Source organism: Nothobranchius furzeri, chromosome 2 (genome assembly GCF_043380555.1).
Source record: "Nothobranchius furzeri strain GRZ-AD chromosome 2, NfurGRZ-RIMD1, whole genome shotgun sequence".
NCBI lineage: Eukaryota > Metazoa > Chordata > Actinopteri > Cyprinodontiformes > Nothobranchiidae > Nothobranchius > Nothobranchius furzeri.
The window spans coordinates 72152030-72175185 of NC_091742.1; the positions used below are offsets into that span (position 1 = coordinate 72152030).

Sequence of the window (23156 nt, forward strand, 5' to 3'; positions counted from 1 at the left end):
AACAGATGGCATTGCATGATGTGCAACAATTGTCGTCAGACAGCATTTATTGGTTACCCTTGGAGCTGTGGCAATGAGTAAAGATGGTTTGAACATCCTAAAGGTTTCCACCACAGAAATGCTGAGAAAAACAACACATTAGGAAGAAACCCTGTGTTCCAATGGCTGCCCTAAATGACAGCTAAAAAACATATCAAATGATCAATCACTGCAGTTCAACGAATAAGTGTAAATGAAGACACGGTGGTGCAGTTGATGTGGAAAGCAAGCTAAAAAATGTTGATTTATGCATTCAGGTTCAACTTACAAAACGACTTACAGTTAAATTGAGTTCCAACAAGATGCCGTATCAAAATACAAAAAGCTTCCATTACAAACATGTAGAGACCTCAGGGACAATGTGAAAAACAAGTAGAAGTAACTATTGTGAAAAGAAAATGAAGGCTGCACATTTTACTGTGCCATGCGTGATACGTGCAGGCCATAAAGTTTAGCGTGTCCTGGTTGATAGGCCAGTGGTAGCATTCAACAGCTGCCACGCAAGAGGCCTGGGGTTAAAAACCAGCAGTTGAAGTGATGGTCAAGTGCAAAATTGGCCATTTTGTTCAATGCATCAAGCTAAAGTTAACTGCGGTCTCCCCGTCGGGGAATCGAACCCCGGTCTCCCGCGTGACAGGCGGGGATACTGTCCACTATACTAACGAGGAACTCACATTCTGTATCAGCCAACTACTCACCCGCTATATAAATGTCATTGGCTGGCTTTGCACGATTGGCAACATGCATGGTCCAAAAAGTGTTATTTGTACAACTTGTGACTTTTACTGATAGATAAATCTGATTGTCAAACAGAGTTACCTCACCCTAAATGTTTGCAGGAATTCCTTTCTGCCTGAGGGCTTCCTTTCTGCTTGAGGTACTTATTTACATTAAAATGTTTGCAGCAACTCCTTTATGCTTTAGGCACTTTTGTTCTATTATATGGAGGCCAAACCGGCCAGACCGGGAGTCTCTTCTGCAGGAACACCGTCTTGCCCTGGCCAAGAGACTCGTTGATCTATTATCTGAAGAATCCCTTTTGTCTTCTGTGGATTCCTGAGGCCAAGGGGGTTTTTGAGGAATTTATGGGTGTGTGTGTGTTCTTGCAAATAAATTCACTCCAGAGTTTCGACTCGGGGTGAGAGGAAACTGGTTTTCGACTGGTGTGGATTGATTCTTCTCACCCTTTGCAAAGTATCTCACACTTTGCAAAGTATGTGTTTGTTGTCTGTTTAAGGTTGTTTACAATGTACCAAATTATCAATCTAATCCCTCTATGTGTGCTCTGAGTTTTCTTTGAGGTAATACAGGACAAATAAAAATTACCCAACGTTTTTGGTGCTGAAACCCGGGAGAGCAGATCCCTTCGGTGGGAGTTCGCCTTCGGAGAGCCGCATGGCGCCACTTCCTCATCAAAGTCCGGGGGGCTGAGAATTGCCCCATCGGCCGGCTGTTTATCTCCGCAGACGAACTTCCATTAACAGGCTCTCGCGCACGGACTCAGGGCGAGTCTGCCACTCAGGGAGAGAGTGAGTACCTAAATTAAATTGCACCCTTTAATTTTTTAATAACCAGTCGACAGTGTGGTTTTATGCTGGTGGTGATTTTGCCATCCACGCACGAAAGTCATTTCGGGCCCCGGTTAAGGGCTGGACTGATAGCCGCCGGACCTTGTCCTGGACTCCCATGCATGGTCCAAAAAGTGTTATTTGTACAACTTGTGATGTTTACAATGGGTAAACCTTCTTTGAAGGTCCTCATGTTTGTCACCACAGAAATGCTGAGCAAATTAACAGGCAGAGAATGTAACAATCGTGATACCCAAAGGCTAGAAGTCCAGTACCGAAAAAAAAAAAAAAAAAGCCTGCTCGTGTTACCGTCCTGTGCACCAAGAGTACTGGTGTTGCTAATGCGCTTGTGTGCATTGGTGGTCCAGTGGTAGGATTCTCGCCTGCCACGCGGGAGGCCCGGGTTCGATTCCCGGCCAATGCAACCTCTGTTGGATAGAATTCCAAGGCCTGTCCAATGCATCGATCAAAGTTAGTAGTCATCTATAATCCAAGTGTCTCATGTGACAGGCAGTGATTCGCTTACCAATACGAACAAAGACCTCTTACTCATCATGCGCCTATTCCTCAACTGGCCTTTTGAAACATCTATGCCAACAGATGGCATTGCATGATGTGCAACAATTGTCGTCAGACAGCATTTATTGGTTACCCTTGGAGCTGTGGCAATGAGTAAAGATGGTTTGAACATCCTAAAGGTTTCCACCACAGAAATGCTGAGAAAAACGACACATTAGGAAGAAACCCTGTGTTCCAATGGCTGTCCTAAATGACAGCTAAAAACATATCAAATGATCAATCACTGCAGTTCAACGAATAAGTGTAAATGAAGACACGGTGGTGCAGTTGATGTGGAAAGCAAGCTAAAAAATGTTGATTTATGCATTCAGGTTCAACTTACAAAACGACTTACAGTTAAATTGAGTTCCAACAAGATGCCGTATCAAAATACAAAAAGCTTCCATTACAAACATGTAGAGACCTCAGGGACAATGTGAAAAACAAGTAGAAGTAACTATTGTGAAAAGAAAATGAAGGCTGCACATTTTACTGTGCCATGCGTGATACGTGCAGGCCACAAAGTTTAGCGTGTCCTGGTTGATAGGCCAGTGGTAGCATTCAACAGCTGCCACGCAAGAGGCCTGGGGTTAAAAACCAGCAGTTGAAGTGATGGTCAAGTGCAAAATTGGCCATTTTGTTCAATGCATCAAGCTAAAGTTAACTGCGGTCTCCCTGTCGGGGAATAGAACCCCGGTCTCCTGCGTGACAGGCAGGGATACTGTCCACTATACTAACGAGGAACTCACATTCTGTATCAGCCAACTACTCACCCGCTATATAAATGTCATTGGCTGGCTTTGCACGATTGGCAACATGCATGGTCCAAAAAGTGTTCTTTGTACAACTTGTGACTTTTATTGATAGATAAATCTGATTGTCAAACAGAGTTACCTCACCCTAAATGTTTGCAGGAATTCCTTTCTGCCTGAGGGCTTCCTTTCTGCTTGAGGTACTTATTTACATTAAAATGTTTGCAGCAACTCCTTTATGCTTTAGGCACTTTTGTTCTATTATATGGAGGCCAAACCGGCCAGACCGGGAGTCTCTTCTGCAGGAACACCGTCTTGCCCTGGCCAAGAGACTCGTTGATCTATTATCTGAAGAATCCCTTTTGTCTTCTGTGGATTCCTGAGGCCAAGGGGGTTTTTGAGGAATTTATGGGTGTGTGTGTGTTCTTGCAAATAAATTCACTCCAGAGTTTCGACTCGGGGTGAGAGGAAACTGGTTTTCGACTGGTGTGGATTGATTCTTCTCACCCTTTGCAAAGTATCTCACACTTTGCAAAGTATGTGTTCGTTGTCTGTTTAAGGTTGTTTACAATGTACCAAATTATCAATCTAATCCCTCTGTGTGTGCTCTGAGTTTTCTTTGAGGTAATACAGGACAAATAAAAATTACCCAACGATTTTGGTGCTGAAACCCGGGAGAGCAGATCCCTTCAGTGGGAGTTCGCCTTCGGAGAGCCGCATGGCGCCACTTCCTCATCAAAGTCCGGGGGGCTTAGAATTGCCCCATCGGCTGGCTGTTTATCTCCGCAGACGAACTTCCATTAACAGGCTCTCGCGCACGGACTCAGGGCGAGTCTGCCACTCAGGGAGAGAGTGAGTACCTAAATTAAATTGCACCCTTTAAGTTTTTTAATAACCAGTCGACAGTGTGGTTTTACGCTGGTGGTGATTTTGCCATCCACGCACGAAAGTCGTTTCGGGCCCCGGTTAAGGGCTGGACTGATAGCCGCCGGACCTTGTCCTGGACTCCCATGCATGGTCCAAAAAGTGTTATTTGTACAACTTGTGATGTTTACAATGGGTAAACCTTCTTTGAAGGTCCTCATGTTTGTCACCACAGAAATGCTGAGCAAATTAACAGGCAGAGAATGTAACAATCGTGATACCCAAAGGCTAGAAGTCCAGTACCGAAAAGAAAAAAAAAGCCTGCTCGTGTTACCGTCCTGTGCACCAAGAGTACTGGCGTTGCTAATGCGCTTGTGTGCATTGGTGGTCCTGTGGTAGGATTCTCGCCTGCCACGTGGGAGGCCCGGGTTCGATTCCCGGCCAATGCAACCTCTGTTGGATAGAATTCAAAGGCCTGTCCAATGCATCGATCAAAGTTAGTAGTCATCTATAATCCAAGTCTCTCATGTGACAGGCAGTGATTCGCTCACCAATACGAACAAAGACCTCTTACTCTTCATGCGCCTATTCCTCAACTGGCCTTTTGAAACATCTATGCCAACAGATGGCATTGCATGATGTGCAACAATTGTCGTCAGACAGCATTTATTGGTTACCCTTGGAGCTGTGGCAATGAGTAAAGATGGTTTGAACATCCTAAAGGTTTCCACCACAGAAATGCTGAGAAAAACGACACATTAGGAAGAAACCCTGTGTTCCAATGGCTGTCCTAAATGACAGCTAAAAAACATATCAAATGATCAATCACTGCAGTTCAACGAATAAGTGTAAATGAAGACACGGTGGTGCAGTTGATGTGGAAATCAAGCTAAAAAATGTTGATTTATGCATTCAGGTTCAACTTACAAAACGACTTACAGTTAAATTGAGTTCCAACAAGATGCCGTATCAAAATACAAAAAGCTTCCATTACAAACATGTAGAGACCTCAGGGACAATGTGAAAAACAAGTAGAAGTAACTATTGTGAAAAGAAAATGAAGGCTGCACATTTTACTGTGCCATGCGTGATACGTGCAGGCCATAAAGTTTAGCGTGTCCTGGTTGATAGGCCAGTGGTAGCATTCAACAGCTGCCACGCAAGAGGCCTGGGGTTAAAAACCAGCAGTTGAAGTGATGGTCAAGTGCAAAATTGGCCATTTTGTTCAATGCATCAAGCTAAAGTTAACTGCGGTCTCCCCGTCGGGGAATCGAACCCCGGTCTCCCGCGTGACAGGCGGGGATACTGTCCACTATACTAACGAGGAACTCACATTCTGTATCAGCCAACTACTCACCCGCTATATAAATGTCATTGGCTGGCTTTGCACGATTGGCAACATGCATGGTCCAAAAAGTGTTATTTGTACAACTTGTGACTTTTACTGATAGATAAATCTGATTGTCAAACAGAGTTACCTCACCCTAAATGTTTGCAGGAATTCCTTTCTGCCTGAGGGCTTCCTTTCTGCTTGAGGTACTTATTTACATTAAAATGTTTGCAGCAACTCCTTTATGCTTTAGGCACTTTTGTTCTATTATATGGAGGCCAAACCGGCCAGACCGGGAGTCTCTTCTGCAGGAACACCGTCTTGCCCTGGCCAAGAGACTCGTTGATCTATTATCTGAAGAATCCCTTTTGTCTTCTGTGGATTCCTGAGGCCAAGGGGGTTTTTGAGGAATTTATGGGTGTGTGTGTGTTCTTGCAAATAAATTCACTCCAGAGTTTCGACTCGGGGTGAGAGGAAACTGGTTTTCGACTGGTGTGGATTGATTCTTCTCACCCTTTGCAAAGTATCTCACACTTTGCAAAGTATGTGTTTGTTGTCTGTTTAAGGTTGTTTACAATGTACCAAATTATCAATCTAATCCCTCTATGTGTGCTCTGAGTTTTCTTTGAGGTAATACAGGACAAATAAAAATTACCCAACGTTTTTGGTGCTGAAACCCGGGAGAGCAGATCCCTTCGGTGGGAGTTCACCTTCGGAGAGCCGCATGGCGCCACTTCCTCATCAAAGTCCGGGGGGCTGAGAATTGCCCCATCGGGCGGCTGTTTATCTCCGCAGACGAACTTCCATTAACAGGCTCTCGCGCACGGACTCAGGGCGAGTCTGCCACTCAGGGAGAGAGTGAGTACCTAAATTAAATTGCACCCTTTAATTTTTTAATAACCAGTCGACAGTGTGGTTTTATGCTGGTGGTGATTTTGCCATCCACGCACGAAAGTCATTTCGGGCCCCGGTTAAGGGCTGGACTGATAGCCGCCGGACCTTGTCCTGGACTCCCATGCATGGTCCAAAAAGTGTTATTTGTACAACTTGTGATGTTTACAATGGGTAAACCTTCTTTGAAGGTCCTCATGTTTGTCACCACAGAAATGCTGAGCAAATTAACAGGCAGAAAGTGTAACAATCGTGATACCCAAAGGCTAGAAGTCCAGTACCGAAAAAAAAAAAAAAAAGCCTGCTCGTGTTACCGTCCTGTGCACCAAGAGTACTGGTGTTGCTAATGCGCTTGTGTGCATTGGTGGTCCAGTGGTAGGATTCTCGCCTGCCACGCGGGAGGCCCGGGTTCGATTCCCAGCCAATGCAACCTCTGTTGGATAGAATTCCAAGGCCTGTCCAATGCATCGATCAAAGTTAGTAGTCATCTATAATCCAAGTGTCTCATGTGACAGGCAGTGATTCGCTCACCAATACGAACAAAGACCTCTTACTCATCATGCGCCTATTCCTCAACTGGCCTTTTGAAACATCTATGCCAACAGATGGCATTGCATGATGTGCAACAATTGTCGTCAGACAGCATTTATTGGTTACCCTTGGAGCTGTGGCAATGAGTAAAGATGGTTTGAACATCCTAAAGGTTTCCACCACAGAAATGCTGAGAAAAACGACACATTAGGAAGAAACCCTGTGTTCCAATGGCTGTCCTAAATGACAGCTAAAAACATATCAAATGATCAATCACTGCAGTTCAAAGAATAAGTGTAAATGAAGACACGGTGGTGCAGTTGATGTGGAAAGCAAGCTAAAAAATGTTGATTTATGCATTCAGGTTCAACTTACAAAACGACTTACAGTTAAATTGAGTTCCAACAAGATGCCGTATCAAAATACAAAAAGCTTCCATTACAAACATGTAGAGACCTCAGGGACAATGTGAAAAACAAGTAGAAGTAACTATTGTGAAAAGAAAATGAAGGCTGCACATTTTACTGTGCCATGCGTGATACGTGCAGGCCACAAAGTTTAGCGTGTCCTGGTTGATAGGCCAGTGGTAGCATTCAACAGCTGCCACGCAAGAGGCCTGGGGTTAAAAACCAGCAGTTGAAGTGATGGTCAAGTGCAAAATTGGCCATTTTGTTCAATGCATCAAGCTAAAGTTAACCGCGGTCTCCCCGTCGGGGAATAGAACCCCGGTCTCCTGCGTGACAGGCAGGGATACTGTCCACTATACTAACGAGGAACTCACATTCTGTATCAGCCAACTACTCACCCGCTATATAAATGTCATTGGCTGGCTTTGCACGATTGGCAACATGCATGGTCCAAAAAGTGTTCTTTGTACAACTTGTGACTTTTATTGATAGATAAATCTGATTGTCAAACAGAGTTACCTCACCCTAAATGTTTGCAGGAATTCCTTTCTGCCTGAGGGCTTCCTTTCTGCTTGAGGTACTTATTTACATTAAAATGTTTGCAGCAACTCCTTTATGCTTTAGGCACTTTTGTTCTATTATATGGAGGCCAAACCGGCCAGACCGGGAGTCTCTTCTGCAGGAACACCGTCTTGCCCTGGCCAAGAGACTCGTTGATCTATTATCTGAAGAATCCCTTTTGTCTTCTGTGGATTCCTGAGGCCAAGGGGTTTTTTGAGGAATTTATGGGTGTGTGTGTGTTCTTGCAAATAAATTCACTCCAGAGTTTCGACTCGGGGTGAGAGGAAACTGGTTTTCGACTGGTGTGGATTGATTCTTCTCACCCTTTGCAAAGTATCTCACAATTTGCAAAGTATGTGTTCGTTGTCTGTTTAAGGTTGTTTACAATGTACCAAATTATCAATCTAATCCCTCTGTGTGTGCTCTGAGTTTTCTTTGAGGTAATACAGGACAAATAAAAATTACCCAACGATTTTGGTGCTGAAACCCGGGAGAGCAGATCCCTTCAGTGGGAGTTCGCCTTCGGAGAGCCGCATGGCGCCACTTCCTCATTAAAGTCCGGGGGGCTTAGAATTGCCCCATCGGCTGGCTGTTTATCTCCGCAGACGAACTTCCATTAACAGGCTCTCGCGCACGGACTCAGGGCGAGTCTGCCACTCAGGGAGAGAGTGAGTACCTAAATTAAATTGCACCCTTTAATTTTTTAATAACCAGTCGACAGTGTGGTTTTACGCTGGTGGTGATTTTGCCATCCACGCACGAAAGTCGTTTCGGGCCCCGGTTAAGGGCTGGACTGATAGCCGCCGGACCTTGTCCTGGACTCCCATGCATGGTCCAAAAAGTGTTATTTGTACAACTTGTGATGTTTACAATGGGTAAACCTTCTTTGAAGGTCCTCATGTTTGTCACCACAGAAATGCTGAGCAAATTAACAGGCAGAGAATGTAACAATCGTGATACCCAAAGGCTAGAAGTCCAGTACCGAAAAGAAAAAAAAAGCCTGCTCGTGTTACCGTCCTGTGCACCAAGAGTACTGGCGTTGCTAATGCGCTTGTGTGCATTGGTGGTCCTGTGGTAGGATTCTCGCCTGCCACGTGGGAGGCCCGGGTTCGATTCCCGGCCAATGCAACCTCTGTTGGATAGAATTCAAAGGCCTGTCCAATGCATCGATCAAAGTTAGTAGTCATCTATAATCCAAGTCTCTCATGTGACAGGCAGTGATTCGCTCACCAATACGAACAAAGACCTCTTACTCTTCATGCGCCTATTCCTCAACTGGCCTTTTGAAACATCTATGCCAACAGATGGCATTGCATGATGTGCAACAATTGTCGTCAGACAGCATTTATTGGTTACCCTTGGAGCTGTGGCAATGAGTAAAGATGGTTTGAACATCCTAAAGGTTTCCACCACAGAAATGCTGAGAAAAACGACACATTAGGAAGAAACCCTGTGTTCCAATGGCTGCCCTAAATGACAGCTAAAAAACATATCAAATGATCAATCACTGCAGTTCAACGAATAAGTGTAAATGAAGACACGGTGGTGCAGTTGATGTGGAAAGCAAGCTAAAAAATGTTGATTTATGCATTCAGGTTCAACTTACAAAACGACTTACAGTTAAATTGAGTTCCAACAAGATGCCGTATCAAAATACAAAAAGCTTCCATTACAAACATGTAGAGACCTCAGGGACAATGTGAAAAACAAGTAGAAGTACCTATTGTGAAAAGAAAATGAAGGCTGCACATTTTACTGTGCCATGCGTGATACGTGCAGGCCATAAAGGTTAGCGTGTCCTGGTTGATAGGCCAGTGGTAGCATTCAACAGCTGCCACGCAAGAGGCCTGGGGTTAAATACCAGCAGTTGAAGTGATGGTCAAGTGCAAAATTGGCCATTTTGTTCAATGCATCAAGCTAAAGTTAACTGCGGTCTCCCCGTCGGGGAATCGAACCCCGGTCTCCCGCGTGACAGGCGGGGATACTGTCCACTATACTAACGAGGAACTCACATTCTGTATCAGCCAACTACTCACCCGCTATATAAATGTCATTGGCTGGCTTTGCACGATTGGCAACATGCATGGTCCAAAAAGTGTTCTTTGTACAACTTGTGACTTTTATTGATAGATAAATCTGATTGTCAAACAGAGTTACCTCACCCTAAATGTTTGCAGGAATTCCTTTCTGCCTGAGGGCTTCCTTTCTGCTTGAGGTACTTATTTACATTAAAATGTTTGCAGCAACTCCTTTATGCTTTAGGCACTTTTGTTCTATTATATGGAGGCCAAACCGGCCAGACCGGGAGTCTCTTCTGCAGGAACACCGTCTTGCCCTGGCCAAGAGACTCGTTGATCTATTATCTGAAGAATCCCTTTTGTCTTCTGTGGATTCCTGAGGCCAAGGGGTTTTTTGAGGAATTTATGGGTGTGTGTGTGTTCTTGCAAATAAATTCACTCCAGAGTTTCGACTCGGGGTGAGAGGAAACTGGTTTTCGACTGGTGTGGATTGATTCTTCTCACCCTTTGCAAAGTATCTCACAATTTGCAAAGTATGTGTTCGTTGTCTGTTTAAGGTTGTTTACAATGTACCAAATTATCAATCTAATCCCTCTGTGTGTGCTCTGAGTTTTCTTTGAGGTAATACAGGACAAATAAAAATTACCCAACGATTTTGGTGCTGAAACCCGGGAGAGCAGATCCCTTCAGTGGGAGTTCGCCTTCGGAGAGCCGCATGGCGCCACTTCCTCATTAAAGTCCGGGGGGCTTAGAATTGCCCCATCGGCTGGCTGTTTATCTCCGCAGACGAACTTCCATTAACAGGCTCTCGCGCACGGACTCAGGGCGAGTCTGCCACTCAGGGAGAGAGTGAGTACCTAAATTAAATTGCACCCTTTAATTTTTTAATAACCAGTCGACAGTGTGGTTTTACGCTGGTGGTGATTTTGACATCCACGCACGAAAGTCGTTTCGGGCCCCGGTTAAGGGCTGGACTGATAGCCGCCGGACCTTGTCCTGGACTCCCATGCATGGTCCAAAAAGTGTTATTTGTACAACTTGTGATGTTTACAATGGGTAAACCTTCTTTGAAGGTCCTCATGTTTGTCACCACAGAAATGCTGAGCAAATTAACAGGCAGAGAATGTAACAATCGTGATACCCAAAGGCTAGAAGTCCAGTACCGAAAAGAAAAAAAAAGCCTGCTCGTGTTACCGTCCTGTGCACCAAGAGTACTGGCGTTGCTAATGCACTTGTGTGCATTGGTGGTCCTGTGGTAGGATTCTCGCCTGCCACGTGGGAGGCCCGGGTTCGATTCCCGGCCAATGCAACCTCTGTTGGATAGAATTCAAAGGCCTGTCCAATGCATCGATCAAAGTTAGTAGTCATCTATAATCCAAGTCTCTCATGTGACAGGCAGTGATTCGCTCACCAATACGAACAAAGACCTCTTACTCTTCATGCGCCTATTCCTCAACTGGCCTTTTGAAACATCTATGCCAACAGATGGCATTGCATGATGTGCAACAATTGTCGTCAGACAGCATTTATTGGTTACCCTTGGAGCTGTGGAAATGAGTAAAGATGGTTTGAACATCCTAAAGGTTTCCACCACAGAAATGCTGAGAAAAACGACACATTAGGAAGAAACCCTGTGTTCCAATGGCTGCCCTAAATGACAGCTAAAAAACATATCAAATGATCAATCACTGCAGTTCAACGAATAAGTGTAAATGAAGACACGGTGGTGCAGTTGATGTGGAAAGCAAGCTAAAAAATGTTGATTTATGCATTCAGGTTCAACTTACAAAACGACTTACAGTTAAATTGAGTTCCAACAAGATGCCGTATCAAAATACAAAAAGCTTCCATTACAAACATGTAGAGACCTCAGGGACAATGTGAAAAACAAGTAGAAGTACCTATTGTGAAAAGAAAATGAAGGCTGCACATTTTACTGTGCCATGCGTGATACGTGCAGGCCATAAAGGTTAGCGTGTCCTGGTTGATAGGCCAGTGGTAGCATTCAACAGCTGCCACGCAAGAGGCCTGGGGTTAAATACCAGCAGTTGAAGTGATGGTCAAGTGCAAAATTGGCCATTTTGTTCAATGCATCAAGCTAAAGTTAACTGCGGTCTCCCCGTCGGGGAATCGAACCCCGGTCTCCCGCGTGACAGGCGGGGATACTGTCCACTATACTAACAAGGAACTCACATTCTGTATCAGCTAACTACTCACCCGCTATATAAATGTCATTGGCTGGCTTTGCTCGATTGGCAACATGCATGGTCCAAAAAGTGTTATTTGTACAACTTGTGACTTTTATTGATAGATAAATCTGATTGTCAAACAGAGTTACCTCACCCTAAATGTTTGCAGGAATTCCTTTCTGCCTGAGGGCTTCCTTTCTGCTTGAGGTACTTATTTACATTAAAATGTTTGCAGCAACTCCTTTATGCTTTAGGCACTTTTGTTCTATTATATGGAGGCCAAACCGGCCAGACCGGGAGTCTCTTCTGCAGGAACACCGTCTTGCCCTGGCCAAGAGACTCGTTGATCTATTATCTGAAGAATCCCTTTTGTCTTCTGTGGATTCCTGAGGCCAAGGGGGTTTTTGAGGAATTTATGGGGGTGTGTGTGTTCTTGCAAATAAATTCACTCCAGAGTTTCGACTCGGGGTGAGAGGAAACTGGTTTTCGACTGGTGTGGATTGATTCTTCTCACCCTTTGCAAAGTATCTCACACTTTGCAAAGTATGTGTTTGTTGTCTGTTTAAGGTTGTTTACAATGTACCAAGTTATCAATCTAATCCCTCTATGTGTGCTCTGAGTTTTCTTTGAGGTAATACAGGACAAATAAAAATTACCCAAAGTTTTTGGTGCTGAAACCCGGGAGAGCAGATCCCTTCAGTGGGAGTTCGCCTTCGGAGAGCCGCATGGCGCCACGTCCTCATCAAAGTCCGGGGGGCTGAGAATTGCCCCATCGGCCGGCTGTTTATCTCCGCAGACGAACTTCCATTAACAGGCTCTCGCGCACGGACTCAGGGCGAGTCTGCCACTCAGGGAGAGAGTGATAACCTAAATTAAATTGCACCCTTTAATTTTTTAATAACCAGTTGACAGTGTGGTTTTACGCTGGTGGTGATTTTGCCATCCACGCACGAAAGACGTTTCAGGCCCCGGTTAAGGGTTGGACTGATAGCCGCCGGACCTTGTCCTGGACTCCCATGCATGGTCCAAAAAGTGTTATTTGTACAACTTGTGATGTTTACAATGGGTAAACCTTCTTTGAAGGTCCTCATGTTTGTCACCACAGAAATGCTGAGCAAATTAACAGGCAGAGAATGTAACAATCGTGATACCCAAAGGCTAGAAGTCCAGTACCGAAAAGAAAAGAAAAAAAGCCTGCTCGTATTACCGTCCTGTGCACCAAGAGTACTGGCGTTGCTAATGCGCTTGTGTGCATTGTTGGTCCAGTGGTAGGATTCTCGCCTGCCACGCGGGAGGCCCGGGTTCGATTCCCGGCCAATGCAACCTCTGTTGGATAGAATTCCAAGGCCTGTCCAATGCATCGATCAAAGTTAGTAGGCATCTATAATCCAAGTCTCTCATGTGACAGGCAGTGATTCGCTCACCAATACGAACAAAGACCTCTTACTCTTCATGCACCTATTCCTCAACTGGCCTTTTGAAACATCTATGCCAACAGATGGCATTGCATGATGTGCAACAATTGTCGTCAGACAGCATTTATTGGTTACCCTTGGAGCTGTGGCAATGAGTAAAGATGTTTTGATCATCCTAAAGGTTTCCACCACAGAAATGCTGAGAAAAACGACACATTAGGAAGAAACCCTGTGTTCCAATGGCTGTCCTAAATGACAGCTAAAAAACATATCAAATGATCAATCACTGCAGTTCAACGAATAAGTGTAAATGAAGACACGGTGGTGCAGTTGATGTGGAAATCAAGCTAAAAAATGTTGATTTATGCATTCAGGTTCAACTTACAAAACGACTTACAGTTAAATTGAGTTCCAACAAGATGCCGTATCAAAATACAAAAAGCTTCCATTACAAACATGTAGAGACCTCAGGGACAATGTGAAAAACAAGTAGAAGTAACTATTGTGAAAAGAAAATGAAGGCTGCACATTTTACTGTGCCATGCGTGATACGTGCAGGCCATAAAGTTTAGCGTGTCCTGGTTGATAGGCCAGTGGTAGCATTCAACAGCTGCCACGCAAGAGGCCTGGGGTTAAAAACCAGCAGTTGAAGTGATGGTCAAGTGCAAAATTGGCCATTTTGTTCAATGCATCAAGCTAAAGTTAACTGCGGTCTCCCCGTCGGGGAATCGAACCCCGGTCTCCCGCGTGACAGGCGGGGATACTGTCCACTATACTAACGAGGAACTCACATTCTGTATCAGCCAACTACTCACCCGCTATATAAATGTCATTGGCTGGCTTTGCACGATTGGCAACATGCATGGTCCAAAAAGTGTTATTTGTACAACTTGTGACTTTTACTGATAGATAAATCTGATTGTCAAACAGAGTTACCTCACCCTAAATGTTTGCAGGAATTCCTTTCTGCCTGAGGGCTTCCTTTCTGCTTGAGGTACTTATTTACATTAAAATGTTTGCAGCAACTCCTTTATGCTTTAGGCACTTTTGTTCTATTATATGGAGGCCAAACCGGCCAGACCGGGAGTCTCTTCTGCAGGAACACCGTCTTGCCCTGGCCAAGAGACTCGTTGATCTATTATCTGAAGAATCCCTTTTGTCTTCTGTGGATTCCTGAGGCCAAGGGGGTTTTTGAGGAATTTATGGGTGTGTGTGTGTTCTTGCAAATAAATTCACTCCAGAGTTTCGACTCGGGGTGAGAGGAAACTGGTTTTCGACTGGTGTGGATTGATTCTTCTCACCCTTTGCAAAGTATCTCACACTTTGCAATGTATGTGTTTGTTGTCTGTTTAAGGTTGTTTACAATGTACCAAATTATCAATCTAATCCCTCTATGTGTGCTCTGAGTTTTCTTTGAGGTAATACAGGACAAATAAAAATTACCCAACGTTTTTGGTGCTGAAACCCGGGAGAGCAGATCCCTTCGGTGGGAGTTCGCCTTCGGAGAGCCGCATGGCGCCACTTCCTCATCAAAGTCCGGGGGGCTGAGAATTGCCCCATCGGCCGGCTGTTTATCTCCGCAGACGAACTTCCATTAACAGGCTCTCGCGCACGGACTCAGGGCGAGTCTGCCACTCAGGGAGAGAGTGAGTACCTAAATTAAATTGCACCCTTTAATTTTTTAATACCCAGTCGACAGTGTGGTTTTATGCTGGTGGTGATTTTGCCATCCACGCACGAAAGTCATTTCGGGCCCCGGTTAAGGGCTGGACTGATAGCCGCCGGACCTTGTCCTGGACTCCCATGCATGGTCCAAAAAGTGTTATTTGTACAACTTGTGACGTTTACAATGGGTAAACCTTCTTTGAAGGTCCTCATGTTTGTCACCACAGAAATGCTGAGCAAATTAACAGGCAGAAAGTGTAACAATCGTGATACCCAAAGGCTAGAAGTCCAGTACCGAAAAAAAAAAAAAAGCCTGCTCGTGTTACCGTCCTGTGCACCAAGAGTACTGGTGTTGCTAATGCGCTTGTGTGCATTGGTGGTCCAGTGGTAGGATTCTCGCCTGCCACGCGGGAGGCCCGGGTTCGATTCCCGGCCAATGCAACCTCTGTTGGATAGAATTCCAAGGCCTGTCCAATGCATCGATCAAAGTTAGTAGTCATCTATAATCCAAGTGTCTCATGTGACAGGCAGTGATTCGCTTACCAATACGAACAAAGACCTCTTACTCATCATGCGCCTATTCCTCAACTGGCCTTTTGAAACATCTATGCCAACAGATGGCATTGCATGATGTGCAACAATTGTCGTCAGACAGCATTTATTGGTTACCCTTGGAGCTGTGGCAATGAGTAAAGATGGTTTGAACATCCTAAAGGTTTCCACCACAGAAATGCTGAGAAAAACGACACATTAGGAAGAAACCCTGTGTTCCAATGGCTGTCCTAAATGACAGCTAAAAACATATCAAATGATCAATCACTGCAGTTCAACGAATAAGTGTAAATGAAGACACGGTGGTGCAGTTGATGTGGAAAGCAAGCTAAAAAATGTTGATTTATGCATTCAGGTTCAACTTACAAAACGACTTACAGTTAAATTGAGTTCCAACAAGATGCCGTATCAAAATACAAAAAGCTTCCATTACAAACATGTAGAGACCTCAGGGACAATGTGAAAAACAAGTAGAAGTAACTATTGTGAAAAGAAAATGAAGGCTGCACATTTTACTGTGCCATGCGTGATACGTGCAGGCCACAAAGTTTAGCGTGTCCTGGTTGATAGGCCAGTGGTAGCATTCAACAGCTGCCACGCAAGAGGCCTGGGGTTAAAAACCAGCAGTTGAAGTGATGGTCAAGTGCAAAATTGGCCATTTTGTTCAATGCATCAAGCTAAAGTTAACCGCGGTCTCCCCGTCGAGGAATAGAACCCCGGTCTCCTGCGTGACAGGCAGGGATACTGTCCACTATACTAACGAGGAACTCACATTCTGTATCAGCCAACTACTCACCCGCTATATAAATGTCATTGGCTGGCTTTGCACGATTGGCAACATGCATGGTCCAAAAAGTGTTCTTTGTACAACTTGTGACTTTTATTGATAGATAAATCTGATTGTCAAACAGAGTTACCTCACCCTAAATGTTTGCAGGAATTCCTTTCTGCCTGAGGGCTTCCTTTCTGCTTGAGGTACTTATTTACATTAAAATGTTTGCAGCAACTCCTTTATGCTTTAGGCACTTTTGTTCTATTATATGGAGGCCAAACCGGCCAGACCGGGAGTCTCTTCTGCAGGAACACCGTCTTGCCCTGGCCAAGAGACTCGTTGATCTATTATCTGAAGAATCCCTTTTGTCTTCTGTGGATTCCTGAGGCCAAGGGGGTTTTTGAGGAATTTATGGGTGTGTGTGTGTTCTTGCAAATAAATTCACTCCAGAGTTTCGACTCGGGGTGAGAGGAAACTGGTTTTCGACTGGTGTGGATTGATTCTTCTCACCCTTTGCAAAGTATCTCACACTTTGCAAAGTATGTGTTCGTTGTCTGTTTAAGGTTGTTTACAATGTACCAAATTATCAATCTAATCCCTCTGTGTGTGCTCTGAGTTTTCTTTGAGGTAATACAGGACAAATAAAAATTACCCAACGATTTTGGTGCTGAAACCCGGGAGAGCAGATCCCTTCAGTGGGAGTTCGCCTTCGGAGAGCCGCATGGCGCCACTTCCTCATTAAAGTCCGGGGGGCTTAGAATTGCCCCATCGGCTGGCTGTTTATCTCCGCAGACGAACTTCCATTAACAGGCTCTCGCGCACGGACTCAGGGCGAGTCTGCCACTCAGGGAGAGAGTGAGTACCTAAATTAAATTGCACCCTTTAATTTTTTAATAACTAGTCGACAGTGTGGTTTTACGCTGGTGGTGATTTTGCCATCCACGCACGAAAGTCGTTTCGGGCCCCGGTTAAGGGCTGGACTGATAGCCGCCGGACCTTGTCCTGGACTCCCATGCATGGTCCAAAAAGTGTTATTTGTACAACTTGTGATGTTTACAATGGGTAAACCTTCTTTGAAGGTCCTCATGTTTGTCACCACAGAAATGCTGAGCAAATTAACAGGCAGAGAATGTAACAATCGTGATACCCAAAGGCTAGAAGTCCAGTACCGAAAAGAAAAAAAAAGCCTGCTCGTGTTACCGTCCTGTGCACCAAGAGTACTGGCGTTGCTAATGCGCTTGTGTGCATTGGTGGTCCTGTGGTAGGATTCTCGCCTGCCACGTGGGAGGCCCGGGTTCGATTCCCGGCCAATGCAACCTCTGTTGGATAGAATTCAAAGGCCTGTCCAATGCATCGATCAAAGTTAGTAGTCATCTATAATCCAAGTCTCTCATGTGACAGGCAGTGATTCGCTCACCAATACGAACAAAGACCTCTTACTCTTCATGCGCCTATTCCTCAACTGGCCTTTTGAAACATCTATGCCAACAGATGGCATTGCATGATGTGCAACAATTGTCGTCAGACAGCATTTATTGGTTACCCTTGGAGCTGTGGCAATGAGTAAAGATGGTTTGAACATCCTAAAGGTTTCCACCACAGAAATGCTGAGAAAAACGACACATTAGGAAGAAACCCTGTGTTCCAATGGCTGCCCTAAATGACAGCTAAAAAACATATCAAATGATCAATCACTGCAGTTCAACGAATAAGTGTAAATGAAGACACGGTGGTGCAGTTGATGTGGAAAGCAAGCTAAAAAATGTTGATTTATGCATTCAGGTTCAACTTACAAAACGACTTACAGTTAAATTGAGTTCCAACAAGATGCCGTATCAAAATACAAAAAGCTTCCATTACAAACATGTAGAGACCTCAGGGACAATGTGAAAAACAAGTAGAAGTACCTATTGTGAAAAGAAAATGAAGGCTGCACATTTTACTGTGCCATGCGTGATACGTGCAGGCCATAAAGGTTAGCGTGTCCTGGTTGATAGGCCAGTGGTAGCATTCAACAGCTGCCACGCAAGAGGCCTGGGGTTAAATACCAGCAGTTGAAGTGATGGTCAAGTGCAAAATTGGCCATTTTGTTCAATGCATCAAGCTAAAGTTAACTGCGGTCTCCCCGTCGGGGAATCGAACCCCGGTCTCCCGCGTGACAGGCGGGGATACTGTCCACTATACTAACAAGGAACTCACATTCTGTATCAGCTAACTACTCACCCGCTATATAAATGTCATTGGCTGGCTTTGCTCGATTGGCAACATGCATGGTCCAAAAAGTGTTATTTGTACAACTTGTGACTTTTATTGATAGATAAATCTGATTGTCAAACAGAGTTACCTCACCCTAAATGTTTGCAGGAATTCCTTTCTGCCTGAGGGCTTCCTTTCTGCTTGAGGTACTTATTTACATTAAAATGTTTGCAGCAACTCCTTTATGCTTTAGGCACTTTTGTTCTATTATATGGAGGCCAAACCGGCCAGACCGGGAGTCTCTTCTGCAGGAACACCGTCTTGCCCTGGCCAAGAGACTCGTTGATCTATTATCTGAAGAATCCCTTTTGTCTTCTGTGGATTCCTGAGGCCAAGGGGGTTTTTGAGGAATTTATGGGGGTGTGTGTGTTCTTGCAAATAAATTCACTCCAGAGTTTCGACTCGGGGTGAGAGGAAACTGGTTTTCGACTGGTGTGGATTGATTCTTCTCACCCTTTGCAAAGTATCTCACACTTTGCAAAGTATGTGTTTGTTGTCTGTTTAAGGTTGTTTACAATGTACCAAGTTATCAATCTAATCCCTCTATGTGTGCTCTGAGTTTTCTTTGAGGTAATACAGGACAAATAAAAATTACCCAACGTTTTTGGTGCTGAAACCCGGGAGAGCAGATCCCTTCAGTGGGAGTTCGCCTTCGGAGAGCCGCATGGCGCCACGTCCTCATCAAAGTCCGGGGGGCTGAGAATTGCCCCATCGGCCGGCTGTTTATCTCCGCAGACGAACTTCCATTAACAGGCTCTCGCGCACGGACTCAGGGCGAGTCTGCCACTCAGGGAGAGAGTGATAACCTAAATTAAATTGCACCCTTTAATTTTTTAATAACCAGTTGACAGTGTGGTTTTACGCTGGTGGTGATTTTGCCATCCACGCACGAAAGACGTTTCAGGCCCCGGTTAAGGGTTGGACTGATAGCCGCCGGACCTTGTCCTGGACTCCCATGCATGGTCCAAAAAGTGTTATTTGTACAACTTGTGATGTTTACAATGGGTAAACCTTCTTTGAAGGTCCTCATGTTTGTCACCACAGAAATGCTGAGCAAATTAACAGGCAGAGAATGTAACAATCGTGATACCCAAAGGCTAGAAGTCCAGTACCGAAAAGAAAAGAAAAAAAGCCTGCTCGTATTACCGTCCTGTGCACCAAGAGTACTGGCGTTGCTAATGCGCTTGTGTGCATTGTTGGTCCAGTGGTAGGATTCTCGCCTGCCACGCGGGAGGCCCGGGTTCGATTCCCGGCCAATGCAACCTCTGTTGGATAGAATTCCAAGGCCTGTCCAATGCATCGATCAAAGTTAGTAGGCATCTATAATCCAAGTCTCTCATGTGACAGGCAGTGATTCGCTCACCAATACGAACAAAGACCTCTTACTCTTCATGCACCTATTCCTCAACTGGCCTTTTGAAACATCTATGCCAACAGATGGCATTGCATGATGTGCAACAATTGTCGTCAGACAGCATTTATTGGTTACCCTTGGAGCTGTGGCAATGAGTAAAGATGTTTTGATCATCCTAAAGGTTTCCACCACAGAAATGCTGAGAAAAACGACACATTAGGAAGAAACCCTGTGTTCCAATGGCTGTCCTAAATGACAGCTAAAAAACATATCAAATGATCAATCACTGCAGTTCAACGAATAAGTGTAAATGAAGACACGGTGGTGCAGTTGATGTGGAAATCAAGCTAAAAAATGTTGATTTATGCATTCAGGTTCAACTTACAAAACGACTTACAGTTAAATTGAGTTCCAACAAGATGCCGTATCAAAATACAAAAAGCTTCCATTACAAACATGTAGAGACCTCAGGGACAATGTGAAAAACAAGTAGAAGTAACTATTGTGAAAAGAAAATGAAGGCTGCACATTTTACTGTGCCATGCGTGATACGTGCAGGCCATAAAGTTTAGCGTGTCCTGGTTGATAGGCCAGTGGTAGCATTCAACAGCTGCCACGCAAGAGGCCTGGGGTTAAAAACCAGCAGTTGAAGTGATGGTCAAGTGCAAAATTGGCCATTTTGTTCAATGCATCAAGCTAAAGTTAACTGTGGTCTCCCCGTCGGAGAATCGAACCCCGGTCTCCCGCGTGACAGGCGGGGATACTGTCCACTATACTAACGAGGAACTCACATTCTGTATCAGCCAACTACTCACCCGCTATATAAATGTCATTGGCTGGCTTTGCACGATTGGCAACATGCATGGTCCAAAAAGTGTTATTTGTACAACTTGTGACTTTTACTGATAGATAAATCTGATTGTCAAACAGAGTTACCTCACCCTAAATGTTTGCAGGAATTCCTTTCTGCCTGAGGGCTTCCTTTCTGCTTGAGGTACTTATTTACATTAAAATGTTTGCAGCAACTCCTTTATGCTTTAGGCACTTTTGTTCTATTATATGGAGGCCAAACCGGCCAGACCGGGAGTCTCTTCTGCAGGAACACCGTCTTGCCCTGGCCAAGAGACTCGTTGATCTATTATCTGAAGAATCCCTTTTGTCTTCTGTGGATTCCTGAGGCCAAGGGGGTTTTTGAGGAATTTATGGGTGTGTGTGTGTTCTTGCAAATAAATTCACTCCAGAGTTTCGACTCGGGGTGAGAGGAAACTGGTTTTCGACTGGTGTGGATTGATTCTTCTCACCCTTTGCAAAGTATCTCACACTTTGCAATGTATGTGTTTGTTGTCTGTTTAAGGTTGTTTACAATGTACCAAATTATCAATCTAATCCCTCTATGTGTGCTCTGAGTTTTCTTTGAGGTAATACAGGACAAATAAAAATTACCCAACGTTTTTGGTGCTGAAACCCGGGAGAGCAGATCCCTTCGGTGGGAGTTCGCCTTCGGAGAGCCGCATGGCGCCACTTCCTCATCAAAGTCCGGGGGGCTGAGAATTGCCCCATCGGCCGGCTGTTTATCTCCGCAGACGAACTTCCATTAACAGGCTCTCGCGCACGGACTCAGGGCGAGTCTGCCACTCAGGGAGAGAGTGAGTACCTAAATTAAATTGCACCCTTTAATTTTTTAATAACCAGTCGACAGTGTGGTTTTATGCTGGTGGTGATTTTGCCATCCACGCACGAAAGTCATTTCGGGCCCCGGTTAAGGGCTGGACTGATAGCCGCCGGACCTTGTCCTGGACTCCCATGCATGGTCCAAAAAGTGTTATTTGTACAACTTGTGATGTTTACAATGGGTAAACCTTCTTTGAAGGTCCTCATGTTTGTCACCACAGAAATGCTGAGCAAATTAACAGGCAGAAAGTGTAACAATCGTGATACCCAAAGGCTAGAAGTCCAGTACCGAAAAAAAAAAAAAAGCCTGCTCGTGTTACCGTCCTGTGCACCAAGAGTACTGGTGTTGCTAATGCGCTTGTGTGCATTGGTGGTCCAGTGGTAGGATTCTCGCCTGCCACGCGGGAGGCCCGGGTTCGATTCCCGGCCAATGCAACCTCTGTTGGATAGAATTCCAAGGCCTGTCCAATGCATCGATCAAAGTTAGTAGTCATCTATAATCCAAGTGTCTCATGTGACAGGCAGTGATTCGCTTACCAATACGAACAAAGACCTCTTACTCATCATGCGCCTATTCCTCAACTGGCCTTTTGAAACATCTATGCCAACAGATGGCATTGCATGATGTGCAACAATTGTCGTCAGACAGCATTTATTGGTTACCCTTGGAGCTGTGGCAATGAGTAAAGATGGTTTGAACATCCTAAAGGTTTCCACCACAGAAATGCTGAGAAAAACGACACATTAGGAAGAAACCCTGTGTTCCAATGGCTGTCCTAAATGACAGCTAAAAACATATCAAATGATCAATCACTGCAGTTCAACGAATAAGTGTAAATGAAGACACGGTGGTGCAGTTGATGTGGAAAGCAAGCTAAAAAATGTTGATTTATGCATTCAGGTTCAACTTACAAAACGACTTACAGTTAAATTGAGTTCCAACAAGATGCCGTATCAAAATACAAAAAGCTTCCATTACAAACATGTAGAGACCTCAGGGACAATGTGAAAAACAAGTAGAAGTAACTATTGTGAAAAGAAAATGAAGGCTGCACATTTTACTGTGCCATGCGTGATACGTGCAGGCCACAAAGTTTAGCGTGTCCTGGTTGATAGGCCAGTGGTAGCATTCAACAGCTGCCACGCAAGAGGCCTGGGGTTAAAAACCAGCAGTTGAAGTGATGGTCAAGTGCAAAATTGGCCATTTTGTTCAATGCATCAAGCTAAAGTTAACCGCGGTCTCCCCGTCGAGGAATAGAACCCCGGTCTCCTGCGTGACAGGCAGGGATACTGTCCACTATACTAACGAGGAACTCACATTCTGTATCAGCCAACTACTCACCCGCTATATAAATGTCATTGGCTGGCTTTGCACGATTGGCAACATGCATGGTCCAAAAAGTGTTCTTTGTACAACTTGTGACTTTTATTGATAGATAAATCTGATTGTCAAACAGAGTTACCTCACCCTAAATGTTTGCAGGAATTCCTTTCTGCCTGAGGGCTTCCTTTCTGCTTGAGGTACTTATTTACATTAAAATGTTTGCAGCAACTCCTTTATGCTTTAGGCACTTTTGTTCTATTATATGGAGGCCAAACCGGCCAGACCGGGAGTCTCTTCTGCAGGAACACCGTCTTGCCCTGGCCAAGAGACTCGTTGATCTATTATCTGAAGAATCCCTTTTGTCTTCTGTGGATTCCTGAGGCCAAGGGGGTTTTTGAGGAATTTATGGGTGTGTGTGTGTTCTTGCAAATAAATTCAC

At 44.7% G+C, this 23156-nt stretch overlaps 17 non-coding genes across 17 annotated transcripts; 10 read left to right on the forward strand and 7 right to left on the reverse strand.

The window, feature by feature from the left end:
• Positions 1 to 635: 635 nt before the first annotated feature.
• Positions 636 to 707, reverse strand: trnad-guc (transfer RNA aspartic acid (anticodon GUC)). Its single transcript has one exon. It is a non-coding gene; the product is annotated as a tRNA-Asp (tRNA).
• Positions 708 to 1960: 1253 nt separating this feature from the next.
• Positions 1961 to 2031, forward strand: trnag-gcc (transfer RNA glycine (anticodon GCC)). Its single transcript has one exon. It is a non-coding gene; the product is annotated as a tRNA-Gly (tRNA).
• Positions 2032 to 4159: 2128 nt separating this feature from the next.
• Positions 4160 to 4230, forward strand: trnag-gcc (transfer RNA glycine (anticodon GCC)). Its single transcript has one exon. It is a non-coding gene; the product is annotated as a tRNA-Gly (tRNA).
• An 806-nt stretch (positions 4231 to 5036) lies between these two features.
• Positions 5037 to 5108, reverse strand: trnad-guc (transfer RNA aspartic acid (anticodon GUC)). Its single transcript has one exon. It is a non-coding gene; the product is annotated as a tRNA-Asp (tRNA).
• Positions 5109 to 6360: 1252 nt separating this feature from the next.
• On the forward strand, positions 6361 to 6431 carry trnag-gcc (transfer RNA glycine (anticodon GCC)). Its single transcript has one exon. It is a non-coding gene; the product is annotated as a tRNA-Gly (tRNA).
• Positions 6432 to 8558: 2127 nt separating this feature from the next.
• trnag-gcc (transfer RNA glycine (anticodon GCC)) lies at positions 8559 to 8629 on the forward strand. Its single transcript has one exon. It is a non-coding gene; the product is annotated as a tRNA-Gly (tRNA).
• Positions 8630 to 9435: 806 nt separating this feature from the next.
• Positions 9436 to 9507, reverse strand: trnad-guc (transfer RNA aspartic acid (anticodon GUC)). The gene has a single exon. It is a non-coding gene; the product is annotated as a tRNA-Asp (tRNA).
• Positions 9508 to 10757: 1250 nt separating this feature from the next.
• Positions 10758 to 10828, forward strand: trnag-gcc (transfer RNA glycine (anticodon GCC)). Its single transcript has one exon. It is a non-coding gene; the product is annotated as a tRNA-Gly (tRNA).
• An 806-nt stretch (positions 10829 to 11634) lies between these two features.
• Positions 11635 to 11706, reverse strand: trnad-guc (transfer RNA aspartic acid (anticodon GUC)). Its single transcript has one exon. It is a non-coding gene; the product is annotated as a tRNA-Asp (tRNA).
• A 1253-nt stretch (positions 11707 to 12959) lies between these two features.
• On the forward strand, positions 12960 to 13030 carry trnag-gcc (transfer RNA glycine (anticodon GCC)). Its single transcript has one exon. It is a non-coding gene; the product is annotated as a tRNA-Gly (tRNA).
• Positions 13031 to 13836: 806 nt separating this feature from the next.
• trnad-guc (transfer RNA aspartic acid (anticodon GUC)) lies at positions 13837 to 13908 on the reverse strand. The gene has a single exon. It is a non-coding gene; the product is annotated as a tRNA-Asp (tRNA).
• A 1250-nt stretch (positions 13909 to 15158) lies between these two features.
• Positions 15159 to 15229, forward strand: trnag-gcc (transfer RNA glycine (anticodon GCC)). Its single transcript has one exon. It is a non-coding gene; the product is annotated as a tRNA-Gly (tRNA).
• A 2127-nt stretch (positions 15230 to 17356) lies between these two features.
• On the forward strand, positions 17357 to 17427 carry trnag-gcc (transfer RNA glycine (anticodon GCC)). The gene has a single exon. It is a non-coding gene; the product is annotated as a tRNA-Gly (tRNA).
• Positions 17428 to 18233: 806 nt separating this feature from the next.
• Positions 18234 to 18305, reverse strand: trnad-guc (transfer RNA aspartic acid (anticodon GUC)). Its single transcript has one exon. It is a non-coding gene; the product is annotated as a tRNA-Asp (tRNA).
• Positions 18306 to 19558: 1253 nt separating this feature from the next.
• On the forward strand, positions 19559 to 19629 carry trnas-gcu (transfer RNA serine (anticodon GCU)). The gene has a single exon. It is a non-coding gene; the product is annotated as a tRNA-Gly (tRNA).
• An 806-nt stretch (positions 19630 to 20435) lies between these two features.
• Positions 20436 to 20507, reverse strand: trnad-guc (transfer RNA aspartic acid (anticodon GUC)). Its single transcript has one exon. It is a non-coding gene; the product is annotated as a tRNA-Asp (tRNA).
• Positions 20508 to 21757: 1250 nt separating this feature from the next.
• On the forward strand, positions 21758 to 21828 carry trnag-gcc (transfer RNA glycine (anticodon GCC)). The gene has a single exon. It is a non-coding gene; the product is annotated as a tRNA-Gly (tRNA).
• Positions 21829 to 23156: the final 1328 nt, after the last annotated feature.